Raw genomic sequence first — 17,270 nt, 5'->3', positions numbered from 1 at the left:
GTAACAGTCACAGCACCGCTGAGAAGAACATGCGTGGGACACGAAGCGGAAGGCCGATGAGCAGCGCTGGGGACGAGATCTGAGGGTCAACTATAAAACAGCAGGAACTGCGTCTTGTGGATTTTAAACTATGCGCAGAAGACAAACAGAGGGCTTTAGCATTTACGTTAGGAGAAGGTTATGAGGAACTAAACAGTCCAGGATCCTTGAATTGTCTGGGACCATTTATGTACCGATGGGCAGTGACGTCTACAAGGAGGAACCTCTCCCCTAACTCCCAGAAGAGAAATGAAGGAGCATAGAGCCTCGAAGTCCTAAGAGCAAAAGGGGCAGGATCAACCCTGACCCCAAATTTGGCTTGATTATCAAGAGTGATGAAGCCACATGAGCACCAAGAGGGTATGAAGAGGTAATTTGTCACATAACCAGGCTTTCAGGATGGTGGCTCCCAGGAGGCGGGTCTGAACGGCTAAAGGCAGCAGCGGGGAGTGAGTGGCCTGCTCTTCCTGTGGTTGGGGTGGGGTGGAGGGAGGACCCCTGCGTGGGCCGCGTTTCTGTGGTTTGAATTCTCCATGGGTGGCCTTTATCCGCTTGTCCGGATGTGGAACGGAGGGTGGGATGGGCAGGCCGGAAAGCTGTGCGTCACCAAACATCAGAGACAGAGTCAGATTCCAATAAGCTTCCCTTCTGGTGACTTTGCTGTAATTCTGCCTTCAGCTGATGGCTGAAATGTGCACGTTTTAGGTCTTCGAGCTCGGACTTGTGTAAGCCAGCCAAACGCGTGGTGCTCTGGGGGCCACCTGCTAAGGCTGGAACCCGAGGGCAAGTTCTCTTGTCTGGCTCATTCGGGACCCAGCGTTGTGTGTTCGAGAAGTGAAGTGAATGCCCGGTCATGTCGGTATGTCTGGGTCTCCAAAGGGGTGGGGGTGTCTGCCATTTGTGTCTTGGGGGTTCTGGGAGGCAAGCCTTCCTGAGTCTTCACCAAGAGGGAGAATTTGGCATGAGAAGCTTTGTTTCTGGCCACGTGGCTGCAGCACCAGCAATGGCCCGAGGCGTCAGCGGGCGTCTGCAGCTGGTCCTTAGCGGGCGCTTCCAGGGCCGTTGGCGCCAGCCGCGGGGTCCACCCTTGAGCAGGGATGTTCCAGTTGGCGGAGGGGCCACAGCAGTGGGCTCTACCGTGTGTGATGGCAGCTTTGGTACCTGTGTAGTGTGGGAACTCCTTTCCTGTTGGCTCAGAGGGTGCCCTTCTCCAGCGTCCTTGCACGTGGCAAGGGTCTGAGGACAACAGGAAGCTACTTCCTCCCACAGAGCGAAAGCCCACCATGTCCCTAGCCTGCCTGGATTCTGAAGATGCCATTTTTATCTCAGCAGGGAGGCTTCGGTTGCCGGGCAGAGGCTGCAAAGTGCGCCTCCACATCCCAAGGCTTAATGCCTACATGGGAAGTCCAGGGGCTCAGGACCTCTGAGCACCAACCTCAGCACAAGGGCCCAGACACCGCCGGCATCCTTCACCCTAGTGGAGTGTTATGTGACCAGAGGACAGCAGGCTTTGCCAGAAGCACTCATTTTCTTGGGTGTTGCCCTGTAGGGGGATGGAGCAGGATCAACCCCCTACCGAGATTGAGCTCAGATTTGGAGATTACTGACTCTGTACGTGCGCACCAGTAGGGTATGGAATAGGATATCCTCTCCACACACCCCCCCACCCCCCAATTCACATCTACCCAGGGCCTCAGAACGTGACCTTATTTGGAAATGGTATCCGGTTAAGGATCTCAGGTAAAATCATCCTGGATTTAGACTGGGCCCTCTGTCCAATGAGAAGTGTTCTCATAAGAGGAGAAAACACAGATGTACAGAGAAGGCCAGGTGCACACAGGGGCAGACAAGTCAAGGAAAGCTGTAGAGGCTTCAGAAGGAGAGGGCCCTGCTGGCACCTGATTTTGGGCTTCTAGCCTCTAAAATTGTGAAAGAATAAATTTTTAGTTTTTTTAAGCCACCCAATTTGTTACTGCAGCCCTAAAAATTAATGTAAGACCCTAAAACAGAACACTTGGGGCACCTGGCTGGCTTAGTGGGTAGAGTGTGCAACTCTTGATCTGAGGGTTGTAGGTTCGAACCCCACATTGGGTGTAGAGATTACTTAAAAATAAAATCTTAAAAAAAAACAAACCAAAAACCCAGAACACTTAAGGAAGTTTGGAATGAAAAGGAGGGAAAATGATGCCCTGGAGATGCTAATAACTAAAAGCAAGCTGATAAGCTATTAACGTTAGACCAGAAGACTTCAAGATAAAAGTCATCACTAGATATTAGGGGGAACTTTGTAATAATAATTAGATTAGCCTCCAAGGAAGATAGAGCAAGGCTAAAGTTGGCCTAAACACATACAGAACAAAATTTGTGGAATTTCAAGGAGAAATGGTCAAATCTACAAGCATTATGAGAAGTTTGTTACACAGCTAAAGGGAAATGATCTGGGTGGACCCACTGTGAGTGCTTTGAAGGCAGTGAGTTTTCTCACTGGCTGATCGTGGAAGTCAGAGACTGGAGGCCTGGGGGGCATTCACGTGAACCCCCCCACTGGCTGTCGTGTTGTGGGGGCCCAGGAACTGGGAATGCCCCACCATCCACCAAAGGGGAAACCTCAGTTTTGCCTGCAGCCACAAGGGGCTGAGCTGCCAACAACCCCACTGGGCCTCCAGGTGAAAACCTGGCACCTCAGCTCAGCTTCATGTGACTTCTCTCACCCAGGGATTATTTGGAGACACTACATGTAGATCATTTAAAGTTAAATTATATGTGTGTGCAAGGTCAGCATTGAGGTTCATTTTGGGTTTCCAGATTTTGTAGGAAAGGCCATCCTTTCTTCACTGAATTACTTCAGCACCTTTGTCAGAATACCAACATGATGTGTGAGTCCATTTCCACTGTAAGGACAGACACAAGCTCTCGTGGGCTGTAGACTTGTAAGTCATGACCTCCAGCATTTTCTTATTTCAAAAATAGATGGATTTCTTTAAAAAAAATTTTTTATGTTCACTTAGCCAACATACAGTACATCGTGAGTTTTTGATGCAGTGTTCAATGATTCATTAGTTGCGTCTAATACCCAGTGCTCATCACAACACACTTGCCAATTTCTTTAATAAAACTACCTACTGGAATTTTGATGACATTGAATCTATAGATTGATTTGGAGACAGCTGACATCTAAAGATGTAGTCTTCTAAGCCACAGACATGGCAAATATGTCTCCATTTAGATGGGCCTTCACTTACGTCTCTCAACAAAGTTTTATAGTTTTAAGTGAACTGGGCTTGCATATATTTTGTTAATTGTATATTATATATTTTAAATGTTACTGTTTCAAAATTTAATTTCTGATTTTTCATTGCTAGTATTTGGCATATACAGAAATGTGTAAATAACATATAAATGTGTATTTCTGTATTTATAAGGAAATTGCTATACATACTATACGTACCATACATAGAAGCTTTTTCTGTATAAATATACGTAAGAATACATTCGAATTTTGTATATTTACCTCATCTAGCAGCCTCGCTAAACTCACTAATTTTAGTAGTTTTTATTTTTTGGTAGACTGTAGAAAATTTTCATAGGTGAAGATTTCTTAGGACACAAAAAACACTAACTGTACAAGAAAGAAATAGATTATTGGACATCATCGAATTCAGAAATTTTGCATTTTGAAAGCGTTGTTCAACAAAAGAAAAGGCAAACCTTAGGCTGGAAGAAAATATTTATAATAATGCAACCTCGTTTCAGGACTTTGTCCAGAATATGTGAAGAACTATTATCACTCAGTAGGTAAGAGACAGCCCAACTTTAAAATTAGGTGGAAGATTTGAATGCTTCACAGAAGAATATAGAGTGGTAGCCATTAGCACATAGAGAAGCTCCACACCACCAGTCATCAGTGAAATGCAGTTTAGAACCATGGTGAGATAACGGCACCATATTGATCTGAAGAGCTGAAATTAAACACATGTTTACACAGATGTGACACAATTCTTCAGAGAATTGTTTGGCAGTTATTTTAATATTAAAAACCACTTAACCATATTATGCAGCAGTTTTTCTTTTAGCTATTTACCAGTGAGATATGAAAATCTTTACACAAAAAGATTGGTACACAAATGTTTGTAGGAGCTTTAGTAATAATAGCCACATTGGATACAACCCAAGTGCTTATCAACAGGTGGATTTATAAAAATGGTATATGCATGCAGTGGAATACTACTCAGCATGGAAAAGGAACAAGGCTATGGATCTGTGCAACAACATGCATGAACCTCAGAAACATGCTGAGCAAAAGAAGCCAGACACAACAGAGTATGTGTATATTATATGATTCCGTTTCTGGGAAATTCCAGTCTCAACAGAACAGATCTGCACTGTCAGCAGACCAGTGGTCCTTAGGGATGGAGGGGACTGTTGAGGGACACAGAAACTTTGGAGATGGTGCAGATGTTCTAGAACCGGATTATGGTTGTGATAATCTAGTAAGTCTGACTTCCCTACCTCTTATTTTTTCAAGTTTCCTTAGCTACTTTCATGTTTATTTTTCCACATGAACTTTGGAATCAAATTTTCTGTCTCCTGGAAAGAAAAGGGTATTTTCATTGATACCACGTTCAGTTTAAATACTAACATGAAGAAAATGGACATCGTCATGATGCCGAGTCAGTCTGTTCAAGAATAAGTGATGTATTTCCATTGGTTCAAGTTTGCTTTTTATGTCCTTCAGAAGTGATTTACGTTTCTCCTCAGATAAATTTTGCACATTTCTTGTTAACGATATTCCAAAGTATTTTATCATTTGTTGCTATTCCATTGATACGGGAAAGTATTTTCTGTTCCATTGTTTTCTAACTGGGTGTTGTTTGTTTAAATGAAAACTGTTGTTGTGTTTTATATTCTGTCAGCTTACTGAATTCTCTTATTTGCATTTATTTTATAACTAATTTTCTTAATATTTTTAGGTAAACACTGTATCATCTATAACTAGAGATGTTTATTTTTTCAAGCCTTAGGCATCCAGTTGCTTTCTTTTCTCTGGCCAATACTTCCAGTACAGTATTAATCAGTGGTGGCATTGGTGGCCATTTCTCCTTGTGGCTGACTGTGGTGGGATGACCTGGAGCTTCATTGGTGGGGGGTGGGGTGCTGGCTTCAGGAATGATGTTAATGAAAGATCCATCAGTGACCATTTTACTATTAGTTTTCAAAAATCATGATTAGGTGTAGAATTTTGTGAAAGGCCTTTTCAGTATGCAGATATAATTACAGGGTTTTTCTCCTTAGGTTTGTTATGGTGATTTATTGGATTTTTTTTTTTTAAAGATTTTTATTTATTTGACAGAGAGACAGTGAGAGAGGGAACACAAGCAGGGGGAGTGGGAGAGGGAGAAGCAGGCTTCCCGCCGAGCAGGGAGCCCGATGTGGGGCTCGATCCCAGGACCCTGGGATCATGACCTGAGCCGAAGGCAGACGCTTAACGACTGAGCCACCCAGGCGCCCTGATTTATTGGATTTTTAAAATATAAATCATCCATGCATTTCTTTTTAATGTGCTGATACATTCTAAATGCTGGCATTTTACCAGGATTTGGATCTGTCTATGGGAGATTGGTCGATAGTTTTTTTGGTCTTCCTTTATCAGGTTTACATATAAATGCTATAAGGAATGTGAACATTTTTCTGCTTTTTTAATGCCCTGGAACGATTCAAGTTGCATTGGGATTGTCTGGTTTTTCAGTTTGGTAGAATTTATTTTTGATGTTATTGGGTGCTGGGTGCTTTTTTTGTGGTGGAGTTTTAAAACCGTTTTCTCAGTGTTTTCTATGGAAATTGGCCTGCTCAAGCTTTTCTTTGTCTGCTAGGATCAATTTTAATATATTGTGTTTTCCTAGGAAACTACCCACTGTATCTAGGCTTTCACCTTTTTATGCATACAGTTGTCTAGAATACTCCTGAGGTTTTTTTTCTTTAAATTTCCTCTATTTGAACATTTGTTTCTGCCCTGTCATTTAAAAAATTTTTAATTTAAATTCAATTTAGTTAACATATAATGTATTATTAGTTTCAGGGTTAATATTTAGTGATTCATCCGTTGCATATAACACCCAGTGCTCATTATGTCAAGTGCCTGCCTTAATGCCCATCACCCAGTTGCCCCATGCCCCTACCCACCTCCCCTCCAGCAACCCTCAGTTTGTTTCCTAGAGTTAAGAGTCTCTTATGGTTTGTCTCCCTCTCTGTTTTTATCTTATTTTCCCCTCCCTCCCCCTATGTTCATCTATTTTGTTTCTTAAACTCCACATACAAGTGACATTGTATGGTATTTGTCTTTCTTTGGCTGACTTACTTGCTTAGCATATCCTCTAGTTCCATTCACGTCATTGCAAATGGCAAGATTTCATTCTTTTTGATGGCTGAGTAATAATAATAATAATAATAATAATAATAATAAATAAACTTTATATAAATACCACATCTTTATTGCCCTGCCATTTCTTTTTGTGTATATGTGCTTTCTCCCATTTTTTCGTGATTATATTAGCTAGTGCCTTGTCTGTTTTATTTAATATTTCTACTGATTTCCAGTTTCATTTCATTTTATTTCATTGTGATTGTTACGGAACCTGGACTGGATAGCCCAACGGAAGAACCAAGCGGCACCCGGAGATCTTGGAGGACAGGATGTTTATTTAATGCCGGCGGGCTCAGAGGAGAGTGGTCTCCAAAGGTCTGAGCCCTGAGCACAAACAAAGGGGGCAATTTATACACTTCTCCTTCCGCATACTGGGCACTTTTGGCGTGTGCGCAAAGCAGGGCAGGGAGAAGAACCCGGATTGGTGGGCGCGGGAAGCAGAGCGGGGAGAAGAACCCGGAAGAGCCCCAGGGCAAGGACTGGAACTATCTTGCTGGCTTGGTCAGCCATCTTAGGACACAGATTTTCCTTATCATTCTCCCCTTTGATGCCCCTTTAAACACCTAGTTTTGAGGGCATCATCTTCATCTTCTAAGGGGCGATAGTGAATAAGAAGTAACTGGAGTCTGATTTTAGCAATTTGAGTAGTAATAAACCCAATAAGGGCATAAAGCATACAAGGACCAAATGCCACTATGAGGAGAAGCAATAGGAGGGGGCCGACAAGGGGGGCGAACCAAGGGAACCATTGTGAGAGGGTATCCCACCAAGTTTTCCGCTGGAGTGTTTCCCACTGACAGTGTACTAGTTCCTGTAATTGGGTCAGAGTTTCTTGGGCCACCCCTGACTCATTAGCATAGAAACAACATTCCTCCTCTAGGAAGAGGCAGAGCCCCCCTTGCGCGGCCATGAGCAAGTCTAGCCTGCACCTGTTTTGGAGGACCACTGAGGCCAGTGAATTGAGTTGGCGCTGCAGGGCCAGGGCCGACCTGAGTGAGGGTGGAAAAATCTGCCGTGAGTTGTTGAGTTAACCCCTGCTACTGAACCTGAGACATCCCGATGCCAGGGGTGCTGAGGGCAACGCCTGATGCAGCCGGCAGGCTCACAATAAGAGGGATGGCTGCAGGGGAGCATCAAGGGCAGCTAGGAGGTCTCCAGATGAGTGGGGCATTGCTCCCGGGGAGAACTGAAAGATCGGGTAAGAGACTGACAAGCATGCATGATTGATCGCGCAGGGTGATGCAGATGTGTACGCCTTGATCACAGGCCAGAAGTGTTGTTAGGTGCACAGACCCGACTGGCCCGTGATGGGAGAGGAAGGGTTGCCATATAGCGGTACCGGAGCCAGAAAGGGATAATCTGAGGTCCCCGGTGCCGAGGTGGGAGGTGACACGGTAGATTGGTTGAGGATAACACCTAGGTATTGGATGAGACCGGGCTTCATACACATCCAGCAGTCAGACACTAGGGGTGGATTCGAGTGGTTAAGCGCTTGGTGGGAGGCGTTAATCATACCTAACAGTTGCACTGTAGATGCTTGCTGCATGTGGATGGGGGACCTGGGGATGCGCCAGGGCGAGTTATTTTCTGTCTGACTCTAGGGGTTGACTGTAAGGCTTGGAGTGAACATGGACTTAATCATAAATTTGGCCATGGGGTCGGTCCCCATGGGGTGATATTGGCCCAACAGGAGAATGATTCCTGTAGCCCATGATGTGGCATTGGGTTCTAAGACTGAGAGGGTGAGCGGTATACAGTGTGGAGTCTCCAAGTGATGTTGAGAGATTTAGTCAAGACCTGTACAACATCTGCCACAAATGCGGGTCCATTGTCACTATGGATTGTTAATGGCAGGCCAAACCGGGGCACGCTTTCCCGCAAGAGGACTTTAGCTACTTCCCAGCTTTGCTCACTCCTAGTCGGGAAGGCTTCGACTCTCCCAGAGTATGTGCATACTATTACTAGGAGATATCTGAACCCCCTGCTTGGCTGCACATCTGTGAAGTCTACCTCTAGATCTTTGAAGGGGGTTGTTCCCGTTCTCTGGACACCTGGCGGGGCCGTGGTGCAGACCGAGCATCTACTTGTTCCTCGGCATAGTGCTGGCAGCTGACTGATGTAATAGTGGTTTATTTTTTTTTAATTTTTTATTTTTTTAAAGATTTTATTTATTTACTTGACAGAGACACAGCGAGAGAGGGAACACAAGCAGGGGGAGTGGGAGAGGGAGAAGCAGGCTTCCCGCTCAGCAGGGAGCCCGATGCGGGGCTCGATCCCAGGACCCTGGGATCATGACCTGAGCTGAAGGCAGACGCTTAACGACTGAGCCACCCAGGCACCCCAATAGTGCTTTATTTTTGAGAAGGGCCTCTAATGCAGTTTTTCCCAGATGAGTGAGTTGTTGGTATTCCTTGACTAGATGCCCTCCAGTTGCTGTTGGAACAAAGATGCGCCCGTCTGGCATCATCCACCATCCCTTTTCAGTCAGGGTGGCTCCCTCAGCCATGGTCCTTTCATTTTCCTTTTTAGTGTAACTGGGTGGAGGGAATTCTTCCGGGGGTGTCAGGGCCATGGTGAGGGAAGGGGCTCTGCCCATGTCCTCACTGGCTGCGGTCTTGGCTGCCTCATATGCCAGGTGATTTCCCCGCGCTATGGGGTCGTCTCCTTTCTGGTGTCCCTTACAGTGCAGGATTTCTACTTCCTTTGGAAGCCAGATGGCTTCGAGGAGTCTCAGTATCTCCTCCTTATTCTTGATAGCTTTTCCTGCTGCGGTTAGGAGGCCCCTTTCCTTGTAGGTGGCTCCATATATATGTACAGTAGCAAAGGTGTACCAAGAGTCAGTATAGATGTTGACTTTTGCCGTCACTGAGGGTGAGGGCTCGGACTAAGGCATATAATTCAGCCCGTCGAGCTGACCATCCAGCTGGTAATGCCTTAGCTTCTAGGACTTCAGTGGTTGTGGTTATTGCATAACCCACTTTCCGGGCACCCTCTTGTAGGTAACTGCTGCCATTGCTGAACAGCGTGAGCTCTGGATCCTTTATGGCTTGATCCTGCAGATCTGGACGGCTCGCGTAGACTTCATCAGTCACCTCGGAGCAGTCATGGTCTGGTTTCCCCTCTTCTGTGGGGAGAAGGATTGCTGGATTTAAAGGTCCTTACTGTTTTGACTGTAACCTGCGGGTTTTCCTAGAGGAGCCCTTGGTGTTGTGCTAGCCAAGAGTTGGGAAGGAAGTGGTGTCCCTGTGCATTCATGAGGGACACAACTGCATGAGGGACCTTGACGTTAAGTTTCTGCCCCAGGGTAAGTCTGTCCACCTCCTTGATGAGTAGGACTGTGGCTGCCAGCGCCCTGGGGCACGGTGGCCATCCCACTGCCACAGGGTCTAGCTTCTTTGACAGGTAAGCAACTGGCCATTGCCAGGGCTCAATAGTCTGGGTGAGTACCCCGAGCACTATTTTTTCCTTTTCATGCACAGAGATTGAAGGGTTTTTCTGCATCTGGTAGGCCCAGGGCTGGAGCCCGCCCCAGGGAGGTCTTTATCTCTGTGAAAGCGGCTTTTGCTTCCTCAGTCCAGGCAGGGGGTTCTTGATCTGGTCCCCCTAAGAGATCATAAAGGGGTCTTGCTATTGCCGAGAACCCAGGGATCCAGATGCAGCAGAATCCTGCAGCCCCCAAGGAATTCTTGTAGGCCCCTTTTTGTCTGGGGCTGTGGCAGGGAGATGATGACTTTCTCTCTCTCCGGCCCTAGTTCTCTTTTCCCTTGGGTGAGGAGGAAACCAAGGTATTGGACCTGTTGGCAGATTTGTGCCTCCTTCTGTTAGGCTCGTTATCCTGAGTCTGACAGGAGCTGTAGGAGGGCCTTTGTGCCTTTTGTGCAGTCTTCTTATGTGTCACTGGCGAGGAGGAGGTCATCCACATACTGGAGGAGGGTGCATCGTGTGGCCTCTTGGGAAGCTGGCGAGGTCTGCAGCCAGTGCTTCCCCAGAGAGGGTTGGTGAGTTTTTAAACCCCTGCAGGAGGCGCGTCCAAGTCAGTTGCTTCTGGCACCCTGTATCAGGTTCAGGGCATTCAAAGGCAAATAGTGGCTGGCTCTGGGGAGCTAAGCGGAGGCAGAAGGCATCCTTCAAATCTAGGCAAGTGAACCATCTGGCCAATCCTGGGATTTGGCCAAGGAGGGTGTATGGATTCGGGACCATTGGGTGCAGAGAGATGGTCACCTTGTTGATGGCCCGCAGGTCTTGAACTGGTAGGTATCCCCCCTCCTGGCTTCTTGACTGGTAGGAGTAGGCGAGTCTGAACTCCAGCGGGCTGCTCGGTTGGACCTGGGCACAGAATAGCCTCCATTCTTCCATCGGCGTGGTACTTGCTAGTGGTAATTGCCAGTGGTAATTGCCTTGGGTTCAGTCAGATGCTAGTGTGTCCAGTTGGCTCAAAGGTTATCTGAGCCCTAAGTTTGGAGAGTATGTCTCGGCCCAGGAAGGGGATGGAGCAGTCAGGCAGATAAAGGAATTCATGTTGGACCTTGTGGCCCCTGAGTTTGCAATGGCGAGCCTGGCAAAAGAGCTGTTGTATTGCCCGTGTCCCAGTGGCCCCGAGGATGGTCGCAGTCCTTTTGCTGACGGATGCCACTGGGGAGGTGACAACAGAGTACTCGGCCCCAGTATCAACCATGGAAGTCACTGATTGGCCCCCCATCTTCCTTTTGACAGTGGGCTCATGGGGGCCAAGGAGGAAAGAGCCCGGTCCCCCTCAATCTGAGTCCATTCCCGTAAGGCCTATGAGGTCCTCCTCTCAGGGTTCTTCCTTGTAGCGGCTGGGCTTTTGAGCCTTTCTCCGGTTGGGACATTCGTTTTTCCAATGCCCTTTCTCTTTACAGTAGGCACATTGATCCCTTGGCAAGGGGGTTCTGGGCTTCCCCCCTTTCGGAGGTTGGGATCTCCCCGCCTTTGTGTTGTCCTTTTCTTTCAGGGTGGCGGCAAGGAGGCTGACTTTCTTTTTCATCTTTTTGTCGGCTTCCCATTCGGCTGCGACCTCCCTGTTCATGTAGACTTTATTGGCAATCTCTGTTAGTTGGGTGATGTTCATCCCGGCAAAACCCTCTACTTTCTGAAGTTTTTTCCTGATATCTGGGGCGGCCTGTGCCACGAAGGAGGTGTTTACCATCTGTTGGCTTTCCTGTGCCTCGGGGTCAAATGTAGTGTATATCCTATAGGCTTCACAGTCTCTCGTAGTAGTCCCCGGGGGACTCCCCTGGTTGTTGAGTGACCGAGGTTACCTTAGTCATGTTCATGGGTTTCTTAGCGCCTGCCCAGATTCCCTGGAGGAGGGCCTCCTGGTACCAGCGGATGTGGGCCTGTCCCTCGGTTGTGGTGAAGTCCCATGCTGGGCGCTCTTCAGGTATGGCCGCCTTAGCCCAGGCAGCAGGGTCGATGACTCCTGCTGTTGCGTGTTCTTCCAGGTACTGCCCTGCACCTTTCAATATTCTCCTCCTTTCCTCTGTGTTAAAACGGTGGGGAGTAACTGTTGGCAGTCTTCCCAGGTTGGCCGATGAGTTCCAGTTGAGGAGGTTGGTGGTGGAGAAGAGCTGATAATACATCATAGAATGGCCAGGTCGGACTGTCCCATCTTCATCGTGCCTCTCCGGTTCCCACGTCTCTTGTACCGGCATTTGAAGGGTGCTTGCGCCTGGCCTGGGGCACAGCCTGGCTGCTGGTCCTGGAGAAAGTGGATCTTTTGGGCCTGGGGGTGCTGGTGGATCCTCTGGGCCTGGGGGCGCTGGTGAGACCGATGGCGGTGGAGTGTCTGGAGCTGAAGGGCCAAGGTGTAGACGGTCTTGGGGGTAAGCGATTAAGACCCTGGCCTGTCCCTGCCAATTGCAAACGAATCGCACCCGGGGGGGAAGGGTCTGAGCAGTTCCTAGCCAGGAGTCAATGTACGGAAACTGGTCAGGGTGTCCTGGTTCTCCTGTTAGGACTCACCATACTCGATGAATCATTGGGACATCGAATGTCCCTTCTGAAGGCCACCTGACATCAAAGGTGGGCCATTCCAATTTACATAGGGTTCTCAACTTGCCAGGGTTCATCCTGACTCCATAGTCTCCCGAAAGCCCCTTCTTGAAATTTTTGATCATGGTCTCTAGAACCGTAGGTTTACTCTGCCCTGACCCAATGGTGATGTCCCCGTGTGCAGTGGGGCAGAGACAGACAAAGCGGGGGGGGGGGGTGCCTCCTGAGGTGAGGAGACCAATCAGATGCCCTTCTGGCCGTGTCCCCAAGGAGCTTAGGTGAGGCTTAGCTGTAGCGGTCTCAGCGCTGTGACTTATGATCGGAAACTATTCTGATGCTGCCATAGACTGTATGCTGTTCACCATGGAATTGCATACGGGCCCACTCGGACTCCGTAGGCTTCTGGGGACCTTAAGGGTGCCTGCCCGCAGAGCTACAGAATCAGTCCACTTGAGCAAGCCAGGTTGGACTGCACATTCACTCACACATTCACGCTCCAGAAGTTATTACATTCCCTTCCTGGGAATCCCTACCTGTGAGACCTCTAAGAGGTCTCTGGGAGGTGATCAAGCTCCCCTTTCACCCCAGTGGGGGTGGGCCTGTCTGGGTCCTGAGGCCCCAGGCCTTACCGGAATCTGATGTTGGGACCAGGTCCTCACCTGCCAAGTCTCGAGTCGGGTGGGAACAGCGAAGAGAGGCCGGCCTGAGGTGGCGGGGCGGGAGACTGCCGAAAATTAGGCAGGGTACGCCTTCTCCATTACGATCCCTCGTTCCGTCACCGCCCCGCCATTGCCCCCAAACCGGCGGCAACAATGGGCCAGCGTGGTTGGGTTTCCCAGTCAGGGAATGAAATGTTACGGAACCTGGACTGGATCGCCTGACAGAAGAACCAAGCGGCACCCGGAGATCTTGGAGGATAGGAGGTTTATTTAACGCCGGTGGGCTCAGAGGAGAGTGGTCTCCAAAGGTCTCAGCCCCGAGCAGAAAGGGGGCAATTTATACACTTCTACTTCCGCATACTTGGCACTTTTGGCGCATGCGCAAAGCGAGGCAGGGAGAACAACCCAGATTGGTGGGTGTGGGAAGCAGAGCAGGGAGAACCTGGAAGAGCCCCGGGGCAAGGACTGGAACTCTCGCTGGCTTCGTAGGCCATCTTAGGACACAGATTTTCCTTATCATGATCAGAGAATGTTGTATTACTTTATGATATAGAATTTACTGAGGTTTCTTTGTGACTATTCCATTTTTGTGAAAGTTTATGTGTGCTTGCAAGGAAGGTGTATTCTCCATTATTGGGATACAAATATCCAAATATAGTCATTATTATTGTTAAGTCTTGTTATTAGAGCACGAGCAGGGGGAGGAGCAGAGAGAGAGGGAGGGGGAAAGAATCTCAAGCAGACTCCGCACTGAGCATGGAGCCTGACATGGGGCTCAATCTCACAACCCCAAGATCATGATCTGAGCCGAAACCAAGATTCCAACTCTCAACCGATTGAGCCACCCAGGTGCCCCAATTATATTGCTAGTTCTTATGTTTATTTACTTTCTGTCTACTTGGCCTTAGACTGAGAGCATTATTATTGTTTATTTTTATATAATAACATGTTTAACTCATAAATATTTGAATATTATTATTGTGTTTCACTTTGTTTCTTTTTGTGTCTGCTTTGTGAAGGTGATTGGGGTGTTTCTTTGATAAGTATCAGAGGTTTTATTTCTTCATTGTGAATTACAGCCTTTATTATTGTTAACCTTGAAAAAAAAAGCTGCCAGTTATTTTACTACCAAAATGGGTTTGTGTGGAAATAGCAGAGAATTCAATTCAGGACACGCTAGCTGTGGCAAAACCATAGAGAAGTCCAAAAAACAAAGAAGAGAAAGGTTCTTTTAGAGAGGAAAAGGGGTGTGGGGAGGGGCTGAACTGGGAGCTGGAAGTATAGTGGCTTCTCGTCGGCTGCGCTGTGACTGCCTCTCATTGGCTGAGCTGTTGCTGGGACGGAAGAAACCTTCCTCCTCCTGTTGGGATTTTAAGGAGCATCCTCCAGGAGGTCCCTCTCTTCCTCTTGGGTCCACAATTGACAACCAGTGCTTGGCGTGAGAGCTCCCCCTGCGAGCCTCTGAACTCCATTCTAGACAAGGTTTCCTTTTATTAATTTTCACAGGGATAGGAAGTGTCTGTTGTTGTATTTCCTGCTTTGGCCTGAGTCCTCCCTTTTCTGGTATTAGGACCACTTTGCCTCCTTCCACGGATTTGTGTGTGCCTGACACACCTTTACTGTTTCGTCATGGTTAACTTTTCTGTTTTGATTGAGCTTCTTGAATATACAGTCAGGTTTTCTTTTGTACATCAGTGTAATCATCCTTTTTATTCTGATAAAGTGAGTTAAGCCATTTACATTGAACAACATACGTGCCTGATCTCAAGTTTTGTTTTATGTCACGTTTATAGTGTGATGTGGCACATTACTGAGCTCCTTTCTCCAAATATGTTTTCCCTTTTTAATGTGTATCTTTTTGGGTAAAGGTGCTATCTTTTGTCATTTAGGAAGGCTTGTTTTTGTTTTTTTTGTTTTTTTTTGTTTTTTTGTGGCATGGTTACCTTTGTCTTCATACTTTTTGTCTCCATTTTCCCTATTCAGGCCTACGTATTATTTTATTTGTTGGCTTTACATGATACTCCTTTTCTCCCATGGTGATCAGTGAACTTATTCTACTTTAATCCTTGTCCCTTCTCTTCCCACTTTTGAAGATCCACTATTTCCACCTTTCTGAGAATATGCAACATTTACACATTGTTTTTCCTTGTCTCCCTTTTTTTTTTTTTTTTTAAACTTTGACCTACAGTGTACTGTACTTAGTAGTCACACCAGTTCTGGTGACGTTTTCCGTGTATCTTGTGGTCTGGTGGGGCCCATCCTCTAGTAGATCCCCGAGGAAGTCTCTCGAATACATCCTTGCAGGTCTGACGCTGTTTTCTGTAGCCTGGACACTTGAAGAATGGCCGGGCTGGGCCCTAGATCCCTGACTCATATTTGTCTTGAATTTTGTGAAAATATTATTTCACTGTGTTTTTGTTGAAAAGTCTGCTCCCACTTTGACTTACTTTCCTGTTGTACACTTGGACTTGTAAATCAAAGGCTTGGAGGATTTTTGAAATACTTAAAGTCTAGTAGTTTTGTTGTGAGGTGTCTGTGGTGACCATCCTGGATTGACTTTTCCAGGAACATATGTACCCTTTTGATATGTGGATTCACGTTTTCTTTTATTTTCAGAAAGTTTCATTGTATGTGAGTTTTAAGTATTAGTCTGTTAATGGTTTGCTTTTCCTCTGCAGGAGCTTCACTTGTATGTTTACTAGATCTTCTTTGCCCATCTTCTTGGACACCTGCTCTCAGATTCGTCTTACCTCTTTATTCCATCTTTGTTCTCTTGCCTGTTTTCCTTCTTCTTTAGTGTCCTTATTGGCCCAGTAGAATATATTCTCAGGTATATTGCTAGTCTTTTTTTTTTTTAATGTTATTTTTTAAAGATTTTATTTATTTATTTGGCAGAGAGAAAGTGAGAGCAGGAACACAAGCAGGGGGAGTGGGAGAGGGAGAAGCAGGCTTCCGGCCGAGGAGGGAGCCTGATGCGGGACTCGATCCCAGGACCCTGGGGTCATGACCTGAGCCAAAGGCAGACACTTAACGACTGAGCCACCCAGGTGCCCTATTGCTAGTCTTTAAGATAACTTTTTCTTCAGTATCTTTCCCGAATTAATTTAACTCTTATTTCACATCTTGGCTCTTTGTCCATTTTGGTTTGAGTGTTGAATTTCTAATTCAGGGTGTTCCTTCATGTCTGCACGTGCTTATTTTATGGTATTTGATTCATGTCGGGGTGTGGCTACTAATCTCTGTTGGTTGTTCTTTGGGGAATGGTTCTATCAGCTAAAATGTTTTGTTCCTTTCTTACTTTCACTTTCTTCTAATGACTTTGTTTGAATGTTGCCTGCCATTTTCTGAGCATTTTATAGTTTTTGTGTTTTCTTGGCCAGTAAGAACGGGTGTCTTTATGTAAGTTGAATAGAATAGAAAGTCCAGAGAGGGTTCCATGTGTGAGTGCCTGGGTAAGGATGTCCTTTTATTTTGTTTAATTAATTTTTTTTTTTTTTTGGTACCAAAACCCGGGAACAAACCATAAAGATGTCCTTTTAAAACAGTAGGCGAAGGACAAACTATTCGAGAAATGGAGCATAGGGACAGGAAGGAAAACAAGTTACTCACATGTCACTGTAGAAATATGTTTAGAATAATTAAAAACTAACGCAAAAGACAATAGTGTAAAATTATCTCAGGAATGTATAAACTTTTTTTTTTTTTTTAAGATTTTATTTATTTGACAGAGCACAAGTAGGGGAAGCAGCAGGCCGAGGGAGAGGGAGAAGCAGGTTTCCTGCTGAGCAGGGAGCCCGACGCGGGGCTCGATCCCAGGACCCTGGTATTATGACCTGAGCCGAAGGCAGCTGCTTAACCAACTGAGCCACCCAGGTGCCCCTAAACAGTTTTGAATCAAGAAAAATTACATAGGTTTGATTTACTTAAAAATCCAAAACATCTGAACCAGAGAATATTACAACATCAAGATACATGAAAATTATGAGAAAACACTGAATCTTCTTTAACGAAGCACTGATATCAGATTATATGAAGCAAAGAATCTAGTTGAAAAGATAGGAGCAGTCAGTTCATAGAAAACAGCACAATTGGCCAATACGGGATTACTAACCCGTAATCAAGAAAGTGACATTAGGATG

General features: G+C 46.3%; 1 protein-coding gene across 1 annotated transcript in view; it reads left to right on the top strand.

Moving 5' to 3' along the window:
- LOC110584379 (F-box/WD repeat-containing protein 12-like) overlaps positions 1-17,270 on the top strand; it is a 40,784-nt gene that overhangs the window by 17,434 nt on the left and 6,080 nt on the right. The window lies entirely within an intron of this gene.

The sequence above is a fragment of the Neomonachus schauinslandi genome, chromosome 13, assembly GCF_002201575.2.
Source record: "Neomonachus schauinslandi chromosome 13, ASM220157v2, whole genome shotgun sequence".
Classification (NCBI taxonomy): Eukaryota; Metazoa; Chordata; class Mammalia; order Carnivora; family Phocidae; genus Neomonachus; species Neomonachus schauinslandi.
The sequence above is the reverse complement of the archived record's forward strand: the minus strand, read 5'-3'. Positions and strand labels throughout refer to the sequence as shown.